Source organism: Aotus nancymaae, unplaced genomic scaffold (assembly GCF_030222135.1).
Source record: "Aotus nancymaae isolate 86718 unplaced genomic scaffold, 86718_ANA_hifiasm-v0.15.2.pri h1tg000030l, whole genome shotgun sequence".
Taxonomy (NCBI): domain Eukaryota; kingdom Metazoa; phylum Chordata; class Mammalia; order Primates; family Aotidae; genus Aotus; species Aotus nancymaae.
In genome coordinates this window covers 19,121,752-19,140,996 of record NW_026988443.1, presented here as the reverse complement: position 1 = coordinate 19,140,996, position 19,245 = coordinate 19,121,752, and the positions used below count along the sequence as shown (strand labels likewise).

The following is a 19,245-nucleotide window of genomic DNA, read 5'->3' as shown; positions in this document are numbered from 1 at the left end:
TGAGAATGCTGGAGTCCTCCTATCTTGTCTCAATGCAACTAGTCTTGGTTGTTCTGAGACTACCTTCTGCCTAGAAGCCAGACAATTCTTCCAAAATGCTAATCAGTGCACCTTAGTTTCTTGCTTAAACTTAGTCCTATTGCCTTCAGTAGGATGGCCAACAGCAATGTACAAAGACTGTCCTGAGCTATCTCATGCTTATGTCTCAAGCTCCATCTTGTACATCTTGATAGCTCAAGTCTCTATCCCTGCTGAAATACTTGTGATTCTTTTTTAATTATTGTTATTTTGTTGCTGTTGAGACAGAGTCTTGCTCTTGTCTCCTAGGCTGGAGTACAATGGCACAATCTCAGCTCACTGTAACATCTGCCTCCTGGATTTGAACCATTCTCCTGCCTCAACCTCCCAAGTAGATGAGACTACAGGCGCATTCCACCACACCCAGCTAATTTTTGTATTTTAGTTGAGATGAGATCTCACCATGTTGGCCAGGCTGGTCTCAAACTCCTGACCTCAAGTGAACCGCCCGCCTCGGCCTCCCAAAGTGCTGTGATTACAGTCATGAGGCCACAGCTCCTGGCCTACTTGTGATTCTTACACAAACACATGTTGTTTCATTTATTTGTGCCTAGGTAGAGCTGCTCCCTCTCACTTCCCATTGGGTAAACTCTTACTCTGATCTGTCCTCCATAGGAATGGCTATGCAACCATTATACAAATGGTTCTGCTCTTAGAACCCCCTGTTATGACACTTTGTGGTCTCATTTATCCCTTCATCACCCCACTGCCCTGCAAGGCTTCTGTTCGCTTGTCTTTTTCCTCCTGACTCTTCCGGCACTGTAGAAACCATAAGGAGACCTTAATATTCCTATCCTCAAGAGGTTCAGGGCACTTTGCATGCAGTAGGTTCAAAATGCAGGATATTCGATGCAAACTGAAGGAGGAATAGTAAAGTACGTATGTATTTTACTGGGGCTGAAAAAACAATGTTTTGAGGGATAGTCCATTCCTATTATTTTAAAAACATAACTACTAAATTCAAAATAAATAATTTGTTTGTGCTTTAAAAAAGGATATCCACTTTCTTCAGACGTTCACATTGAACACTATACTGAGATTCGGGAAAGATTTAAGCAGTTTCATAGTCACTAGGGGTCACTCTTATAATTTTGAATCTTGCAAACCTGTGTAGGTTATTTTCCTTAGAAAGATTTAATTTCAACGCTCCCCTGGCCCTGACTCATACCTAGAAATATTCCAGTAAAGATACCTGATAGGCGTGTCTGCCACCTAAATTACCTAAAAACTTTGTTTACTTTTTTGGTTATTAACCATCATCAGAATGGTGGTGTTGTGTGTGTTTAAGAGAAGCAGCAAGATAAAGTGAAACCCTGATAGTCAAAGAACTTATTAATGAAAATCTTCATAATATTTCATCAGTTATATTCTCACTAGAAAATTTCACCTTAGTATTTTTACATCAATGGTTACAGACTTTTCAGAAGGTTATGGAGAGCCTTGCTCTTGTAATGTGTGAATGAGCTTCCCGTGGCTGCACCGCTAAATTACCTGCAGAAATGCAGAAACACTTGGCTTTTCTAACCACCAAGTGTCATCTCAGCAGGATTCTTAATCACAAATATGCTGAAAGAAAACCAACAGACATTTGCAAATGACAGGGGAGCAGCAAAAAGAGAAACAAATCTCTTTTTAACTGTACTATGATCATCTTTATTCTCATACCCACTCTCAATCCTTCCAAGTAATTAGTACATGGCAATCAATCACGGCTCTTCAGGCAGGCACCAGTTCCGGTGTATGGTGTTTGATTCACATCTCCCAGGAGCAAGAATTAAGGGGTCAGGAAAAGATAGGACAGGCAGGAAGTGGGGTAGAGTAGATAGAAGGCTCAGGACGAATAAATTTACTCCTTTACCTGGCATCTGTAGCCAGATGACCAGGTGCCTGGGGTGTGTTCTCAGTAGAAATAGGTTTGGATGAAGAAGGAAAAATTTGCCTTTAAGAAATAAGTTTGAGGATATAGGACGATTGAGAAAAATGACCATAGGCTTTAAAGACAGACTATCGGGTTGGAACTCTATCTCAGCTACTCAAAAGCAATACAGCCATGAGAAATTTGTAAGCTTAAATTTTTCCACTTTTATAATGTCAGCATGATAAGGACAAAATACACACACACACATCTATACATATATACACAAGTATATACATATGTGTATATGTATATGTGTATATATGTGTGTGTGTGTATCTCCAAGTCTAATTCCTGACCAAAAATGTTGATGATCAAAAAGACTTCCTTTCCTTTTCTGCTCTCTGAGGAAAGCATATCTGTCTAATAAAAAGTCAGTAAATATTGACCTAATGTACAAATGGGGGACAAGAATGGATATTTGAAAATTGGATCTATTCCAGAGTGTTTAGTTGCCATAATACTGTGGAAAAACCTTATTTCCACACATTCAATCCCTTTGAAAGGCATCATAAACCATTTATTGATTTTTAAAAAGAGAAATAAGAAGAAAAATGTTCCAATTGAATATGAAGTCAGGCCATCCAATTTCAGTTACAGACTTGAGCAATGGGTCTGCCAGACCCTCTAGGTGGGCTCAGCTGTACTGAATAAAAAATCAAAAGGAAAACTCACAAATTGGGAGTTCCTCAATTCAAAGATAGGGGAAAACCTAAAGATCTTAAGCCTGCAGAAGAGATGATTATTGCATGCCCTAATACTGGTCTCCGCTGGTTCTGAGTGCCTCATGCTAGGGTTAACTTTGTATCCAGCCACGTGCGTCCTATAGCCTTCGACTACAGACACTAGGAGGAACATTGTAATGAAAGCCACAAAGCACAGATAGGGCTAAAGATTTTAGTGGCCAACAGAGAGTGAAACTCCATGAGCAGCTTCAGAGAGAAATTCAAGGAATTGTGCTTATTATACCTCTAAGGCATTTGCTTAAGAAGCTTTTAAAAACACTAGTGCTCTTAATCTTTATGATCCAAAAAGATAAACATTTTATCTGGGAAATCCAATTCTTGTGTATCTTTCACCAATCTTAAGGATTTTGAACAAGCGATGCTGCCATTTTTGAAATGGATATCACAGTGCTTCTGTGGATAGCGAGGCATAGAGCTCTGTGATGGACATGACTTTGCATGTACAGAGATCTGATATTGTCTACATCGTTAATCTCTAAGATGACTTTCCTATTGTCTAAAATTGGACAATAGCACCTCCTTCTCAGACGTTTGGTAGAGATTAAAAAGTGAACCAAATTGAAAATGCATTTAGATGTTAGTATAATGCCTAAAATATTGGAAGCACTAAATAAATAGCAGCTACTATTATTAATAGTATAACAATTATCAATATTATAAAATAAACAATATTATTTTCTGCTGTTGTTAGTTTGTTTCATGAGGAATTGCAGAGATTTATCTATCTACTCTACTTGCAATTCTAGTAGCTGCCATTGTCAGCAAGGCAAGGGTCGTACCATGCCTGGCCTCACTTTCCTTTGTACTATTTGAAAGTATTTGCAAAAAAAGAGTTATAAATCAATTATTTTTAGTCCACAAGGAGGATATAAACAAGGGGCTGCCTGCATTTCAACACAGCTGTTGTCTCTAGAAACAAAAGAACAGACAAGATGATCTGCAAGATTCTTTAGAATCTAGAGGTCTTAACTTCCCAGCCATTTGAATTTCCTCAAATGATGCATACTCTGCATGATGCTCTTGGCTGAGTGGATGGAGTGTCTCCAATTAGTGCCAAAAAAGGAAGTGTCTTTCCATAAAGTCAGAGCAAAAGTACAAACAGAGCAATTTCGTTATTCCTAATTTTCACTCTTGATGTGATGCGAAACTGACCTCATGAACAAACTGAGTTGCATATATATCATTTGAAAAGAATTTGAAAAGGTCTACAATTCACTTCAAATATCCATATCATATCTCAGTTTCTGGTTTGTTTTTATATAATGATATATCTTCACATGTGTCTACATATCTCCTAATAACCCTGGTTAAAATATAATTTCCTCAAAAAGAAGACAAGTATTATATTTTTTGTTGAAAATACCTTGATGGAAATTATCATCACAGTATCTTGGGGCAAAACCCCATCTCAATGAGGCAGAAATTATTTATGACAGGGTAAGAAGTTTTTGAAAGGAAAATGTGAGCACCAACAATTGACTTTTCCCAAGTCATTAATCCATTAAGCTATTCATCTGTGCTTTTTGTTCATTGATTATAGTAGAGGACACATTATTGACCATACTACATGTTAGATATACATGTAGGGACACAATGTGTGTAGGACATAGTCCACAAATGTAATACATTCCCATTTCAGAGGAGGAGAGATACTTGCTCTCAGGCAGTTGTTTGCATAGTTCTATGAGGAATGCTTTAAGAGATGCCTGCAGCAGGTACACAAGAGGAGCCCAAAAGATGAGCGATAATCCCCTGCTGGTTATCAGTAAGGTATAAAATTTTAAAAATAGGTGATATTTCAGTTAAATCTTCCAGTTGGTATAGTTACTCGTCAGAAAAAAGAAATTTGCACTGGGCTGATATTGGCTGTAGTTTTATTAATATTATATGATCAGAATAATGAAATTCACTTTAATTAATTTTTATGGTCAGTTTTTGTCTTCTTACTATTCTGATACATTTGGAAATAAATCAGAATAATGTAATTATAGAAATGAAATGAAAGACACTATATTGTTAAAGCTAAAATATAATCACTAACATTATTGAGCAACTTAGTATGTACTGAGCATGACATCAAATGTTCTACATACAAGCATCTCATTAAGCTGGTCCAAGATAATATGAGAGGCAATAGCAATCTTATTTTATAGATGAGGAAATTAAAGCTCAGAAAGGTAAGTACCTTTCCCAGAGTTACATCTGATTGAGACTCAAATCAGGGCTTTCTGATTTTTAAACGTATGTTCCTAACAGTTATGACATACGACATTTCCCTATTACCCAGTGCAGCATTACTCAGGGAGTGTGAACCACTGAGCAGCAGTAGCAGCGTTAGCTAGGAATATGTTAGAACTGAAGAATCAAAGGTTCCACCCAAGATCTTCTGAAAAAGAATCTGGATTTAACCCAGATCCTAGGTTGTTCATATGCATAATAATGTTTGTGAAACATTGGTTTAGTCTACTCCCTACTACTATAAATGCAATACAAATTATTGTTTGCCTCCTGCTTAGAGAGCAAGAAAACTATTTTATGTGGCAGTTTGTTTCACTTGCTAACTTGCTAAGGAAGCCTGTCTCCCTGTGGCAGAAACAAGATGCCCTCCCTGTAGTGAGTATACTTTCCTTTTGGCACAATGGGACATGCATTTCACAGCTCTTTCCTGTGTCAAATCTTCACCTATGTGGGTCCAAATGTGAATACATAGAAGCTCTTTTATTCTTCATGTTCATCTAATTACCTCAATTTCTTTTATTTTAATGATGTCATGTGTACCCCTCATCTTTGTGGTTCCTCATTTATGGGCCAATTGTAACTCAACATTGTCCCTCTTAAAAAAAAAAAAATCCTATGCAATGAACCAACTAATGCAGATGTGTTCTCCCTGAGGGCAAATACAGTTAAACAATCACTTTCTGTGATGTGAATGTAACACCAACATCTACAGCATCTCATTAAGCCAGTGATCAGCTCAAATGCCAGATGCTATTCCCAGACACCAAAACAAATCATCTCCATGTTATCTCTATTTATGGCCAGATTTGGGGAATAAGACCCCATGCATACCCCTTCACATTTTGCCAGGGTGTAGGAAATCATGTATCTGAAAGTCAGTCTTTCTTGAAAACTCCAGTAATTTTCTTCTCTGAGAGCTTCAGACATTTGGACATTCACTGAGTAATTACAAATTTTCACTGTGAGTCATTTAGGCAGGACTAGCAGGATTCATAAATGTAGGAAAGATCTACCTTTCATATGTCCTTCAAAAAATGTTAGCTGAGCATCTAGGTCCTAGGGAAGCAAGCATGGGTAAGTAAGAGGCCTTGCTTATGGGAGGTCACAAACTGGAGAAAGAGAAACAGGTAAGTAAGAAGATTATCATCATAAAATGATTGTGCACAGTTCTAAGGGGAATAAATGATGAATTGCCTAGGGGAGGAGAAAGGGGCTTCATAGAGAAATGGCATTTCAGCTGTCATATAAGGGTGATTCTGCTAGTCAAAGAAGACAGAAGCCATTACAGGTAGAAGACCAGGTTGTGAATAGGCAGAGAAAAAGTAACATTATGATAGAATATTTAGAAAATGGTGAAGAGTCTAGTAAGATGGATTTAGGAGAAGGGAGAGTAAAAGCTACAGACAATTTATTGCCGAGTAATATTTTAAGGAGTCCTTGTACAGTAGACCATGTATTGGGAATTTTATTCTTTACACACAGGGGAGTCATGAAAGCTTCTTTTTAAATAGAGGATATTACAATCCCATTTATGATTGGAAGTAAAACTCTGCTGGTAAGTTGGACAATAGATTTGAAAGGGAGAGAAACTGAAGGTTGAAAAGGGCTCACTGGAGGTTGGAACCATAGTCCATAAAAGAGTTGTTGAAAGTGCTGTCTGATCAATGCTTGTAAAATGTATCATCCAGATATAAATGGCCAAAACACATTAACAATAAGAAAAGCTTTGCCAACACAGCTGTTTGACTCCTAAACAAAACAAATACTTAAAGCTCCTGGAAATTATAATAGAATTAATTTCAGCTCCCTAACCGTAGGGGAAAATCCTCAAGCACATTTTCTGCTGAGCATTTTACTGGATGAACGGACCAGAAAGCCTGAGTACATATCGTTAATGAAATGTATAAATATTCTACCCATTCAGAAGAAATCTGTACTATAAATCCAAGGATGGAAAAAAACAGCTTTGAGAATAAACACTAAACGAGAGGAAAGTCAGATCATATTCAGAAAGAAATATAAACACATAAACCCCTGTGTATTATAACCAAACAATCACTTAACCAGCAAGGAGTGAAAGTTTATAAACCCAACAATCTTACTGGGGTTTTTGAGGATTCTAAATGCAATTCAAATTACTTTACAATTTTCAATATGTTTACCCACCCAATGTCTCATTTAATCCACACACCGCTAAAAGATTGCTGCTATTGTCCACATTTAACAGGATGAGAAAAATTTAAGTTCTGAAAAGTTGAATGACTTATTTAATTTTCAAGTCTCTGTGGTACAACAAAGACTGAAACAAAGGCTTCCCTTAGTGTAAACCACAGAAATTGCCAATTGTTAGGTTAAAATGTTTAAATATTGGTAACATTGTATGGTTCAACCTAACAGATTCCAAGTACAGTGCTCTAAGATTATCAATCAACATGTAATTTTATTCTGGTTCCATGATTGCAAAGGCAAATTAATTCAAAATGTCAAATGAAATGTCAAGTAAAATGGTTCTAGATCTCAGTTCAGCTGCTCAGGAAACTGGTTCATATTTGTCACTGAAATGCATATTAAACTGAAAGAATAGATATTTACAAACCTTCCTTTCTCTTATTTTTCTGAGTGTCCATGAATATTCTCATTACTCATAGATTATCATCTCTACAATATTGTAGTTTAAAAGATAATATGTTAAAGTCATATTATGTGTGATAACATATTACACACATAACTATTTGTACATGTAAAGCACATATAACTATACTATGCTTTGTTCCAGTTCAAAATATCCTTTTATTAACATGTAGCATTTTATGAGCTACATTTTACTTCCAGGTTTCTGGAAATTAACAAAAAAAGATGTTCAGTAATATAATTGTAAAGACGAGCCTGGGCTCTATAAATCATGATAGCTTATGAAAAAAAGTGATATAAGAACCTTTCAGGGAGGACCCAATCAAGAACTCTTTGAATCATGTCCTTCTGCTTTTAAGGTGAAGGCCACAGATTTCCAAGGACCTTAACTTTGTTATTTGCTTCCAATTGAAAGAATGTGCCTACAACGAGTACAAAGAATTCTCATTATCTGAACTTCCATCTCAGCCCTTGAGGAAGTTTGCTCCACTAGTGACCTTTAACTGGTTTGTTTCCTCAGCACACTTTCTAGTGGTTGCATATGGTGACCAAAGCTATCCACATGGGCATACAGTCTTTGCAAAGAACTTAAGTAGACCCAAACCAGTATCCATTGGATATGTTCATTTACAGCATCAACCAAAGATCAATCAGATGCAAAAGGCAAAGCAACCCATCTTGAAACAATTCTGAACATCAAGAGGGAGTATATTTATGTTGAACTGAAATACAGCACCAGTAACTAATAGGCCTTTGGTTTCCAAAAATTTCAAATAAAAATGTCTCTTCCTCTTTCACCTGGCATCAGGTATTCTACACTGGTCTTACTCCTCCAGACTAAAATCTGCACCAGTTCTATCGTCTGTTTCTTATATGATAGAACGTGAATTCTTTCAATAACCTGACATTTTCCTCTGATATTCCCATGTGATTTTAAATGTAGCAATCAGGAATGCCTTCCTTCTCACCTAAAGTAATAAGCAAACTATGTTGCTCTCCCACTTAAAAGCCAAAATTATTTTTGAGTCACCTTCAGAATAAAGGATGAAATCTTGCCTGTTACATTTACTGCCTATGATGTTATATGTGCCAATCTCTTGTCTGACTCACTTATAGCACCCCTTGACATTGCACCTCTGCAGAAAAGCCTTGTTTTCTTGCTTCTTCTGGCTTTCCACAGGCTGTGTTTTTCCCTTTTCTCATAGAGAAGCCCTACAAAACTCAACTCTCTTTGAATAAGTCTTTCTTTACTGACCAAGGGTCAGGTAGGGGCTGTTCCAGTGTGTTTCACCCTCTCCACTCCTGCTACTTACCATACAGTAATGCATTTGGAAGTTTCTTTCTCTGTCTTTCTCCCAAACATGCACAAATGGATTATGACTCTGAGAGTGGGCACTGTCTCTTCATCTCACGTTTCTTTTTTCCTCTATCATTCCTGATAGAACAAAAGCCTGCGTTAAGTAAACAACTTAACAACTGACACAACTTAGCAGTTGGGGAGTGACAAAGACTACATACATAGAGCAGACTTTAATGGGCTGTAGACTGTAAATACTTGGATCTTACAATGGTTCTCCGATTGATTAACAATCCCAGTCTACTGGACCAACTCACTCACCAGGTCGGACATGGGTAACTCTCTTGCAATAAAAAAAGGCTTAAACACCCACAAGGTGATTTTTGTTGGGAGTTACTGCTCAGAGAAGGGATGTGTTATGGCTCCATGACTAGAGAGTTGTCATTTCCCATCTCTGAGCTCCCACACAGTCCTAGTCCTTACTACTAATACACACACACACACACACACACACGCACGCACACACACACACACACACACTCAAAGCCATGCTTAAAACTGGAAGAAATAAAGCTATGTTGAAGATAAGCAAATTATATTCTGCTTTCTTCTCCTTTATATTTTTACCTGACAATGTCAGGGTGATCTTAACTCTCAGGATTTTAAACAGTTTGAATTCACTTCTTGAATACCCAGTCAACAAGATAAAACGTGAGACTTCAGGTCAGGAGGAAAAAAATGGTTATTCTCTGAATAGGATTAGGGTGGCTTCCAGTGAGATGGCAATTTGATTATGGAACAACCAAGTCAGAGAAAGTGTATTTATATGAACTTCAATAAACAGAGGAAACTAAAAGCTTCTTTATTCTGAACCAAAGGACAATAACAGAAGCCATCCCTAAAAGGTGAAAAGATTTATAAATAAGTATATAGTAGCCCTGTGCAGAATCTCTAATATTTTCTAGCCCCACTCCCCTACCTAGATACTAATTTGTCATGGAATTCAAAATCCTTCATAAACTGGTCCCTTCTTAACTCCAAGTTAACTTATGTGGGTGTGATTTAAAAATGTAACGATATGCAGATTCACACCCAGAGATTCTGTTTTAATTGGTCTCAAATGGGACTTGGGCATGGACATTTTTTAAAGCTCCTAGGTGATTCTAATGCTTTTCCAACATTGAGAGATTATGCCACAGCCTCCGCTCAACTCTGTCTTTTGCTAGTACCATAAATAGCAGTGTTTTTAATGTAGCATTTAGATGTGATATTTACCTTTATTAAACGGTTTGCTTGAATGTGAATGACACTTGTGTCTGTCAGCTGATACTAGCTCTATACTAATTGCTGCTTTAAGTCACTAGGTAGCCTCAAGAAATAATAAATAGTAATAGTTATAGACACTGTTTATTGATGTCCTGTGCCAAGCACTTTAAAAGTAATAATTCATTTAGTCCTTAAAATAGGCTGACTTAACTACTCTTATCATCTCATTTACATTTTACAGATAAGGAAATAGAGGCTCAGAAAAGTTGGAATAATTGACTTATGACCACGGAGTTAATAAAAGAAAAGATTGTGTCCTGTGAAAACCAGCAATTCACATTGACACTTGTTCAGAATGATTTGATAAGCACTCAGTACAGTAGGAGATAGAAAGGCAGGTCCAAGACTGTGGGCAGTGGTGTTAACAAACCTGGTTTAAACTTGACTCTGCGGCTTACCAGCTGTGTGATCTTCCATAAAATATCTCAACTCTTTGACCTTCAGTTTCCTTATTTGTTTAAATGGGGATTTCAATGGTTTCAACCTCACAGTGAGTTTACTAAGACCCTAAATACCTAAATAACCTAGCAATAGGGACTCACAGAGTTTAATGGCAGAAGAAGAATTAAAACCTAGTCATTTTGATTTATAATTTCATTTTTTTTTTTTTAGCATAGTATCTGTTATTTGAGAGCCAGGTTAGAAGCACCTTTAGTACTCAGGTAAAAAACAAATATTTTCTAACTGTGTGAACGTAAGACCCAGTACAGATAACATACCAATTATCTGTAGGCGGTTAGCTTAGGTGCTTAAACTAGTTAGTGAGTTAACTAAAAACTCATTGGGGATCCTCTTTGTTAGTGCTTTTTTTTTTTCCTTTTTTTTGGAAAAGCACATGGAGCCTGCCAGTGACCTATCAATCTTCAGATCCCGACATGAGATTTTGCAGGTTTTAAGGCCAAGAATCCCTCTAGGGTCAGATAGATGTTTCTTCCTGCTTTACACTGCATGCCACTACATAAGGATGTGAGTCATTACCTGGACCACGAGGAGACCCCATTCTAGCCTCTGTGCTTTCCGATTGACCCCCTTTCTGCATTATAAGCACTTGGTCTTCATTATGTTCTGGAAAGCAATGAACCACAGACAGTACAAGGAGACTTATAAAGGGGACATATGGTTTATGTGTAACCTCATCTATAGCTCCATTCACCTGCAGGGCATCTGCTCTGAAACTACAGTGTGTAGCCAAATAGTAATTTAATATAAAAGCCAAAACCAATTATCTTATTTTATTGAGCTTGGGACATTTACTTTTGTCTGAATGAGATAATTTGGCATTCAGTACTTCAGTGTGCTAGTAGAACTTGGTCTTATTGAAAACAAATTGAAATTCTATTTTTCTGTATTATACAAAACACGCTGCTCTTCACTGAGGCAACCTGCCATTGATTTTCTAACTATGTTTTCAATATATCCAGTTCATGATCTGAAAATTAAAATAATATTTACCTTATGAAGAATTTACATATCTACTGATAGCTAATATAATTATCTCTAATTCTAGTACAGGTGCTATTCTGTATGGTCCTTTCAATTGTCACAGAAAATCCATGAGATAGCATAATCATCCTCATTTTCAGAGAAGTAATCTAAGCAGGGGAGGGAAAAAAAGTTAAGCCTAACTCACACAGCTAAAATTCCTTTAACCACTGGACTACTTTAGCTTTCTCATAATGGTCTCGCTGTCAATATGAAACATAAACTATTTCTTTATCATTTGTATTCAGATGGAGAGAGTCAATAGAATTGGTATGGACTTGTTAGGCTATCTGAGATGTGAAAGACTTTGGGGATGCTCATAAGTGATTTACATGAGTGTGCTAACTGGAAATAACCAACTTCTTAGAAAAATTCATTGAGGAAATGACGAAGCCAGAATTCTAGTACCCCAGATCAGGACACTGCTATTTAGGCTTTGCAGAAAACATGCTTTGCCATGAGACATTCACTTAAACCCACAGATTTTTCTTCCTATATCAAATACAGAAAATAATCCCTGTCATTCATATCTTCAGAGGTGTGAAAGGCCAGTTGAAATATTTACTGTTTCTTCAAGATGTGTTCTGTGGGGTTCTGGAATTGCAGAAGGGGCCTGAGAGCAGACAGTGCCTTGCCTACAATCTCTGCTCCAACCAGTACAGTGTCGCTTCTATTTCTTTAACATTTTGGTGAATAAAGGCATGAATAAAAAAGCAGTTCTAAAAATAATTTAAAAAGATGGTGCTTGGGAAAACATGCTTTATGGTGTACAATAAGTAATGGATATCTTTTTTACTCCTAAGTGTTAGCATAAAATGTGATCCAGGTTTTTATTCATAGAGAAGCATTAACATCATAGAAAAAGCACTGATTTTGATATGAGGGAGAATGCTGCTAGACTTCTGTGAAACAGAACGAATATATGTCTTATATATCCTATCGTTATCATTATTATTATGAGAAATTGGCTCATGTGATTAGGGAGGCTAAAAAGTCCCAAGATCGGTAGGCTTGAGACTTAAAAAATGTGGATGTTTCTGTTGAAGTTAGAAGACAGGAAATATCTGATGTACTCTGACAAGAGGGTTTCCATTTTTTTGGAGATGGGATCTTGCTATGTTGCCCAGGCAGGACTTGAACCCCTGGGCTCCACAAGTAATCCTCCTGTCCTATCCTCCCTAGTAGCTTGAACTAAAATACATTGGACTCCAGAGAGTCTTCTTACTTATGGGAGGGTGATATAATTTGGATATTTGTCCTCTTCTAATCTCATGTTGAATTTTGATCCCCAGCATTGGAAGTGGGGCCTAGTGGAAGCTGTTTGGATCACGGATCAGATCCTTCATGCACAGTTTTGTGCTGAGTTCTCACTCTATTAGTTCCTATGATAACTGATGGTTAAAAAGAGCCTAACACCTTCCTCTTCTCTCCTTCTTTCTGCCTCTCTCACCATGTGACATACTTTCTCCTTCTCCGTGTCCTCTGCTGCCATGATTGGAAGCTTCCTGAGGTCCCTTTCCAGAAGCAGATGCTTGTGCCATGCTTCTTGCACACCCTGCAGAAGAGCCAAATAAACCTCCTTTCCTTACAAATTACCCAGTCTCATATATTTATTTTTTTCTTCTCAGCACCACATATTGGATTTATTCATATAAATAAATAAATTGCTATTTGTATTCACCTAGGGAAAGCCCTGTATATGCAAATTATAAACTAGAAATTACATATGTGTATATATATATAATTGCACTTTAGCTTCTGGGGTACATGTGCAGAACATGCAGGATTGTTGCATAGGTACCTACGTGGCAAGGTGGTTTGCTGTCTCCATTCCCCTGTCACCTATATCTGGCATTTCTCCCCATGTTTTCCCTCCCCAACCTCCCTACTCCCCGCTGTCCCTCCCCTAGTCCCCCCCAACAGACCCCAGTGTGTGATGCTCCCCTCCCTGTGTCCATGTGTTCTCATTGTTCAACACCTGCCTATGAGTGAGAACAACTGGTGTTTGATTTTCTGTTCTTGTGTCAGTTTGCTGAGAATGATGGTTTCCAGATTCATCCATGTCCCTACAAAGCACACAGACTCATCGTTTTTTATGGCTACATAGTATTCCATGGTGTATATGTGACACATTTTCCTTGTACAGTCTATCATCTATGGGCATTGGGTTGGTTCTAGGTCTTTGCTATTGCAAACAGTGCCACAATTAACATATGTGTGCATGTGTCTTTATAATAGAATGATTTATAATCCTTTGGATATATACCCAGTAATGGGATTGCTGGGTCAAATGGAATTTCTATTTCTAGGTTCTTGAGGAATCCCCACACTGTCTTCCACAATGGCTGAACTAATTTATACTCCAACCAACAGTGTAAAAGTGTTCCTATTTCTCCCCATCCTCTCCAGCATCTGTTGTCTCCAGATTTTTTAATAATCACCATTCCAACTGGCATGAGATGGTATCTCAATGTGGTTTTGATTTTCATTTCTCTAATGACCAGGGATGATCAGCATTTTTTCACGTTCATCGGTCTCATAAATGTCTTCTTTTGAAAAGTGTCTGTTTATACCCTTTGCCCACTTTTGAATGGGTTTGTTTTTTTCTTGTAAATCTGTTTTAGTTATTTGTAGATTCTGGATATTAGCCTTTTGTCAGATGGGTAGATTGCAGAAATTTTTTCCCATTCTATTAGTTGCCAGTTCACACTAATGACTATTTCTTTTGCTGTGCAGAAGCTCTGGAGTTTAATTAGATCCCATTTGTCTACTTTGGCTTTTGTTGCCCATGCTTTTGGTGTTTTAGTCATGAAGTCCTTGCCTACGCCTATGTCCTGCATGGTTTTGCCTAGATTTTCTTCTAGGGTTCTTATGGTGTTAGGCCTTATGTTTAAGTCTTTAATTCATCTGGAGTTAATTTTAGTGTAAGGTGTCAGGAAGGGATCCAGTTTCTGCTTTCTGCACATGCTAGCCAGTTTTCCCAACACCATTTATTAAACAAGGAATCCTTTCCCCATTGCTTGTTTTTCTCAGGTTTGTCAAAGATCAGATGGTTGTAGATGTGTGGCATTGCCTCCGAGGCCTCTGTTCTGTTCCAATGGTCTGTATCTCTGTTTTGGTACCAGTACTATGCTGTTTTGATTACTGTCCTTGTAGTATAGTTTGAAGTCAGGTAGCATGGTGCCTCCAGCTTTGTTCTTTTTGCTTAGAATTGTCTTGGCTATGTGGGCTCTCTTTTGGTTCCATATGAAATTTAAGGTGGTTTTTTCCAGTTCTTTGAAGAGGGTCATTGGTAGCTTGATGGGGATAGCATTGAATCTATAAATTACTTTGAGCAGTATGGCCATTTTCACAATATTGATTCTTCCTAACCACGAGCATGGAATGTTTTTCCATCTGTTTGTGTCCTCTCTTATTTCCTTGAGCAGTGGTTTGTAGTTCTCATTGAAGAGTTCCTTCTTTACAGCAACACAGAAAGGAGTAAGACAGAAAGTCAACATTTTTTCTTTTTTTCTATTCAGACCTTTAACTGAAAGGATGAGCCTGTCTACACTGGGAGAGCAATCTGCTTTATTCAGTCTAACAATTCAAATGTTGATTTCATCCAGAAGGATCCTCACAGATACACACAGAATAATGTTTGACTACATGTTGGGTGCCCCATGGCTCAGTCAAGCTGACGCATAAAATTAACCATCACAGCTTTCTATTCTGCCTCTTCCTAAAAGGAACTGGATAAATCACTTAAATTATTTAATCATTAACACAATGAAAATAAGAAATCATACAATGTAGGGCTGTTTGGAGAATTAATTGTGACATTGTCTATGAAGTATCTTTTAGTATATGAATTATATCTGTTTTTATTCTGCATCCTTTCAAATAAATGCTCCTTCATCTGTAAAGTGGGAATAATCTTTGCCACATCTACATATCATAAAAGATAATAAATGTGAAAGAATAAAGGATGACATAGGAAGACTTATAGCCTGAGTAAGACCATCTATAAAGAGAGTCTTAATTCTCATGTTTCCCTACTCTGGGGGCAATAGACATGTCATAAACATTCTGTAACACATATGCACACATAGAAACACTACACAAAGTTTCCCATGGCAATGGGCATCACAGTTCAGGCTTCCCATAGAATAGTGCTTTGATATCCATCCACCATTTTGTCAGATGCACATTGTATTTTCAAACCAAAATATATATGTGTGTGTATATATATGTGTATATGTACATATATACATATGTATGTATATATGTACATATACATATATAAAATAATGTATATATAATAAATATATATTTAAAATAATCTATCCTCAACTATCTGCACTGCCAATTTGTTACATCCATATGTTGAATCCATACCATTTTTTGTCCACACTTGCAATTAATTTAGAAAAATATATTAATTATCAATTAACATATAATAAATTGTGCACACTTAGTAGCTTCAAATAATACACATTGATTAGCTCACGGTGTGGAGCAGGAATTTTTGTATAGATTGGCTGCTTCCTCTGTTTGACTGCAGTCATGGTGTTGGCAGTGCTCTTCTGAAGGCTTAGCTGAGGATGGATCCATTCCCAAACTCCCTTAGGTTGTTGATAGAATTTATCATTTATGAAAATAGGACTGAGGTACCCAGGTCTTCATTAGCTTTCTTATAGATCACTCTCAGTCTTTAGAGGGCTTCTGCAGTTTCCTGCTGAAGGTCTCTTTAAAGACAGCTCATAATATTGCAGCTTGCTTCTACAATGCCCTTAAGAGAGTAAAAGAATCTAATGTAGGTCTTCAAAGAAGATTGTGTCTCTTATAATATAAGGTAATCATGAAGTGACATCCCATGACCTTTGCTATATAATGTAACATAATGGAGGGAGTGACATTCCATCTCCTTTGCAATATCCTATGGCTTAGGAACAAGTCCTATCACCACTCCATGGGAGGAGACAACACAGTCCCTTCTACTATGAATACCAGAAATCAGGAATAACTGGCAATTCTTTCAGGGTCTGCCCTTAACAGAAATGAACAGAAATATATGCAGCTCTTACAAAAAATGTGAGATGGACTTTATTTTTAACCTAATATTTGTTAATAGATATGATTTTCTTCAAATAAGTTAACAACATGTTCAGAGTACCTATTTGCTAATGTAGACGTTTAGAGGAGGTTCTATTTCTCATAGTGGCACAAATATAATTTTAATTGCCACTTCAAAATATGAATTTATATACATACACATATATATTAAGTTCTGGCAAAAGTTGAAACATTCAAAAAATAATGTGGTGAATTCTTAAAGACACTATGTTCTCCCAGTGCTGATGTACACTTCAGCACAGACTCTGATTCGAGCATGCTTACCAACTACATCGAGTACAATCACTGTATATTTCTTTTATGGAAAATTCAATTTCCTTATAGGAAAATAAAGCATTCGTTCTTTCTTTTAAAAAAAATCTCAGCACTATTTTTTAAAATTACTGTTTGTAGATGCAGCTGACATGCAATTTTACCCTAAAATACGATGTATTTGAGGAGTACTGTTCCCCTAATGAAAATAATGATGATTTGGCTTAGGTGGGAGGTATGATATTTATACATTTTTTGCTTTCCTCTTTGTGTTTTTCTGGGTGGCTTTAATTTTTGGCAATAAGCTTTTTTATTTAAAAACACAAGAAAGTAATTATCTTTAAATGATTGTATTGTTAGATACAAGGTATTCAAAGGCAGGGAAAACATGTTTACAACTCACATAGTTGTTAAAAAAAAAATATTTGGTACAGCTGACCAGTTTGCATGCAGACTGTAAGGCAGACAATGTCAATACGGACTTATAACCATGCCAACAGGCCTGTGTCCAGCACAGTTTTTGAGGTTACCTCAAAAACATCAGTAATGTTACAGATGACCGTCTGAGTCATAAACCACATAGTGACGTATAATCCAAATTGAGAAAGCGAAAAGGAATCCTCCAGTGCACATCACAGTCTAAAATGGAAATAATGAAACTTAATTTGAAAATACTGGACACTTAAAAGTGTATTTCTCAATCTCTTTCCCAGAAATACTGAACCCCACTGTTTCCAATCAAATACATGGAAACCCTAAACCAGAATGTGACTGTGTAGTTACAATCTTCTAGCATTGACATTTCCAGGACCCTATTTGCTTTCTCCTCCTTTATTACTTTAATTTGTTACTATTGCCAGAAATGTAAGTGGGACACATTGAGAAACAAACAATAAACTTTGTACATCGAATAAACCATTAATTACTAACTGAGAGAGATTGCTTAGGGGAAAGCTGAACTGGACAGAAAATCTAGAATTGTTATGAAGACCATTTACAGGTGCTGGATGTCACTTGTATACACGTGTGATAAAACCACACTTGGAGCAGTCATAGATCCTGTGTTGACATTCGATTTGAATTAGAAGGCATGGGAGATGAGTATTTTATTCTCTAATAGGGTTCTTCTGCACTTATCAAATTTGTAGATAACATATGATCACACACAAATTCACACACACATGAGAACATAAACACACAGTTTACAACATCTTTATTGGAAACATATTCATGGTATAAGAGGGACATTTCTAATTGGTCTCTATATGTTAAACATAAGGAAATATTAAACTGATATCTTCCTTGAAATAAGTCAAAATTTATTATTTTATAAAATATATACCACAGATAGCTGATATATCCAACTTTGAAATCTAAATTTGTTTAAATCAATCATTTTGGCTTTAAATTGTTTTGAAACATTTATATACTTGCTGATTTACTAAATATAAATTGTTAATTTAAGTTAAAACCACCTTGATTATTGTGACCATCTTCATAGATATCGATTGCTGAAGAGTGACCAGTTACTTGCTCTGTAGAAAAATGACCCCTAATTATACTATTTATTTATATAGTTTTTTGTAGTTACATCCTTACTGTTATTTGCAAAACTTTCATTTCTTTTTCCTTAATGTCATAGTCTCTTGCTTCTAATTTAATGTTTCTAATATTCCTTTTGAAAGAAAACCAGTCAATCCATTTAAGGTAAAGAATCAGAGAAAATAAAATAACATAATGGCTAGAAAGTCATGTAGTGTATAAGCTTGATAAACCTTAATCAATATATGCCTTTGCCTTAGTATTAAGTGCCCATGATTTTTTCATCTTATAATTTTTAGATAAATATGTCTCTGAAAAGTTGTTATACATATCTTTTAAAACATAATATCTTTATGAAATATAATTCATATAAGACAAAATTCACACATTTACATCATACAATTCAGTGGAGTTTTTTTTTGTTTGTTTGTTTGTTTGTTTGTTTTAGTATATTCACAGCCTTGTACAAATCTCACCACAATCAGTTTTCTGACATTTCATTATCCCTAAAACAATCGATACCCATTATCAGCCAGTGTCAATTTACCTTAGAAACCCTCAGCCCTAGGCAACTATTAGTCTACTTTTGTTTCTATAGCTTTGTCTAATCCAAACATTTTATA

General features: G+C 36.4%; 1 long non-coding RNA gene across 5 annotated transcripts in view; it reads right to left on the bottom strand.

The window, feature by feature from the left end:
• LOC105724165 (uncharacterized) overlaps window positions 1-19,245 on the bottom strand; it is an 85,787-nt gene that overhangs the window by 2,971 nt on the left and 63,571 nt on the right. For 2 of the 5 annotated variants that reach the window (XR_010344776.1, XR_010344780.1), the window contains one exon: window positions 8,943-9,043. The exons of the other annotated variants lie outside the window; for them this stretch is intronic. This is a non-coding gene — a long non-coding RNA (uncharacterized LOC105724165). Of the gene's footprint in view, window positions 1-8,942; window positions 9,044-19,245 lie in introns of those variants that run through there. 5 annotated transcript variants of the gene reach the window in all.